Raw genomic sequence first — 3425 nt, 5'->3', positions numbered from 1 at the left:
TAATATATGATATACACATACACATAAACATTTTGCTTTGTACATTAAACGTATATTATTTCACCTTGAATGTTCTATTTTCCGGGCACCAAACGTCGTTTTTCCGCTTCGTTTTTCTCACACCTTTATTATAAATGATTATCTTTATTTTCACCAACTTATAGCTATTAATATCATTCATAAAGTCGTTTGCACCTCGGGATCAAGTACTCGTTGCACAATTTAACAATATAATGACTATATTTTTCACCAAGTTGTGATTGGTTTATTTTGTATACATGAATAATTTGTGGTATATATGTATGTGTATATGTCTATGTATACGTGCTTGTGAGTATTTATATGTGAACGTAGATGATAAGCATTATAGTTTTAAACCATTAAACGAGTAATGGATCCCATTTTTACACTCGACTTTTGGTGCCTGAAATAATAATAATAATAATAATAATAATAATAATAATAATAATAAAAAAAATAATAATAATAATAGAAATAATAATAATAATAATAGAAATAATAATAATAATAATAGAAATAATAAGAATAATAAGAATAATAAGATGTTTAAATAGAATAGTCAACCATGTAGGCATGGATGTGGCATGCCCGGCCGGTTGGTAAGTTTATGTTATTGTATGTATTCAACCCGAGTTCGAATCCCACCCATGTTTTTTTTTTTTTTTTTGCAGGCCGTAGCTAATGCGTAGCTAAACCGTCGCTAAAACCGTAGCAGATTCCGAAGCTGGGCCGTAGCAAATCGGTAGCTATTTTTTTTAATTAAAATCCATTTTATTTCCTTGTTATATTGATCCCACAACTTTTACTCCCCCCCCCCCCTTCAGCGACTTCAGCGAACAGATAGAATCCAGAAAAAAAAAAAAAAAAAAGAAACAAACTGAAACTTCTCCCCCCCCCCCCTCTCGTTTGTGGACAATCGCCGGCGGTTTTTCTTCCCCCTCTCGAGCGCTGCCGTCGCCGACTTTCTTCTCCGGCGCACCTCCCTTCTCTTTCTCGGCCTTTTGCTCGATTCTTCCCTCTCTCGACTCAACGAATGAAGTAAACCGGCGACAACTTCCGTTTCCGAGCATCGCGTCGACAACTTCAATCGACGGCGACAACTTTTGGTTCGTCGACAGCTTCTGCAAAGGTTAGTCGACATTAGATCATTTGTTCTTTTCAAAATCGTTTGTTCTTTCTGCAACATCACATAATGATTTTTTAAAATTGTTTGTTCTTTCTTCATCTTTCTAAAATCATTTGCTGTTTCTTCATCTTTTTGAATTGTTAGTTGGATTTGTGTCTCGGTTGTTACAGGTAGGGAAGAAGGGTATTTGATTTGGGTAATTTCTTGACCAAAATCTTTAATTTTTTGTGTATGAAACCATCTGCCCACCAAGTGTTCGATTAATTGCCTGAGTGAAGGGTATTTGGATTCGGGTAATTTCTTGACCAAAATTTTGGTCCCTTGGTCATTTGTGAAGTTATCAAGAACGATGGATTGAAGATGTAGGTGGTTTTTTTCTGGTTCTCGGTTGTTTATGTTGCTAAAATGGTGGAGTAGCTGAGCATGTGATGGTACAGAACAGATGCAAACAGGAAGGTGGTCAATGGTGGTGTTTGGTGGTTGGAGCAAAAATGAATGGAGCAGATAGTGGTATTTGGCTGTTTGTGTATGTAGCAAACATACAGATTGGATTACAGGTTAGTTCTTCATCCCTCAATTATTAGTTTTATGTGTGTATGTGTATTTGGTTGTTTATGTATGTAGCAAACATACATATTGGATTACAGGTTACTTCTTCATCCCTTAATTATCAGTTTTATGTGTGTATGTATATTTGGCTGTTTGTGTATGTAGAAAACATACAGATTAGATTACAGGTTAGCTCTTCATCCCTCAAGTATTAGTTTTATGTGTGTATGTGTATGTAGCAAGAACATAGATTGATTTTGCATGTCTAAAATTGAATATATTTTTTCATTTTTTCAGCTCTATTGATCTCTCAAGCACCACAACAGATTTATGCAGTGAGTTCTGTAAAAGGCTTAAAGGGTTTCTTGCGACATGGCCTCCTTCAAGTCCCCAACCTCATATCAATAAACTTCTCAGATCAAAGGGTTTTTTTTATCATAGTTTCATGTTATAATGTTATATTTATTAAGTTTTTTGATATATATATATATATATATATATATATATATATATATATATATATATATATATATTATAATGTTATACAATCTACTTATCAAAATCATCTTATGTTTAACAAGTTCAGGTTTCTTTTACTGGACAAGGTGACACAGTCCATGAAGCAGTTATCTGGAGGCCAAAAAACTGTAGTAGCTGACTTGTGTAATAGTTACCGGTTGGTTGCCCTTCATGAAGCTTTCTGGTGTTTTAAATAGCAACATATTTTTTAGTTTGACCAAATTTTTTATTTTGTTGTATAGATGATGTTTATTCTAATATTTATTTTTGGAAAATGATGTTTTTGTAATGTGTTAGACACTAATGTATTTTACATTTTGTAGTTTAATGTAATGAATTTTTGTTTCATTTTGACCAAATTAATTGTTATTTTATGTAAAAAAAATATTATTATTTTTTTTTAAAAATAAAATGTAATTAGCTACGGATTACCTACAGAAAATCTGTAGCCATTTACTTCCGTAGTTATTCTGTAGCTATTTGGATCCGTAGCTATTCCGTAGCTATTCAATTCCGTAGCTATTCTGTAGGAAATCCGTAACTATTTATTTCTGTAGCTATTCCGTAGCTATAGTAGCTACGGAAAATTCCGTAGCTATTCCGTAGTGATTCCGTAGCTAATCCGTAGCTACAATTTAGCCACGGGCCATTATGCTACAGCCAATTTTCCGTAGCAATTCCGTAGCTATCCGCTTATAGCTACGGAATAGCTACGGATTGTGCTGTAGCTATTGCACCAATTTTCTAGTAGTGGAGTACCGACTGGTCTCAAAAATGGTACCAATGGTTAGAGCTTCGAAAGAGAAATCTAGGCTCACATTTTCCTTTTACAACTACTGAAGTTTCAAATCTGTGACACAAAAAAAACTCATCATGGATCTCATCAGTTTATGTGTAATTTGTTGAATGTAAAAGATGGAAAAGTTCTTTTATCTGGGATTTGAGTTCTTACTACTGTATCATTGATTCTTACAATGACCCTGTGATGACTATCACTTAAGAAACGCCACAAAAAATAACCTATTTAGTACTTTCAATCATATTATTTACTAAAGAAACCTAAAATTTGACATGAACTTGGTTCGGTAATTTCAATCATACAATAATCAGTGTTCACTGATAGGAAAGATGAACCAATTAGAATAGGGAAAAAACAATGTCCCCTACTTGGTCTATCCATCGAGATCGAGAGAGTTCTTTGGAGGAAAAT

General features: G+C 33.7%; 1 long non-coding RNA gene across 3 annotated transcripts; it reads left to right on the top strand.

Annotated features, from left to right (window-relative positions):
- Nucleotides 1-878: 878 nt before the first annotated feature.
- On the top strand, nt 879-2563 carry LOC145063491 (uncharacterized). Of its 3 annotated transcripts, none has more exons than XR_013687977.1 (4): nt 879-1150; nt 1292-1704; nt 1994-2121; nt 2283-2563. It is a non-coding gene; the product is annotated as an uncharacterized LOC145063491 (long non-coding RNA). The 3 variants fall into 3 exon arrangements; XR_013687976.1 differs by having other exon boundaries at nt 880-1150; nt 1318-1704; nt 2278-2563; XR_013687975.1 differs by having other exon boundaries at nt 881-1150; nt 1318-1704.
- Nucleotides 2564-3425: the final 862 nt, after the last annotated feature.

Source organism: Lactuca serriola, chromosome 7 (genome assembly GCF_051521515.1).
Source record: "Lactuca serriola cultivar US96UC23 chromosome 7, Lser_US96UC23_V15, whole genome shotgun sequence".
Taxonomy (NCBI): Eukaryota; Viridiplantae; Streptophyta; class Magnoliopsida; order Asterales; family Asteraceae; genus Lactuca; species Lactuca serriola.
This window is presented reverse-complemented; position numbering and strand designations above follow the sequence as displayed.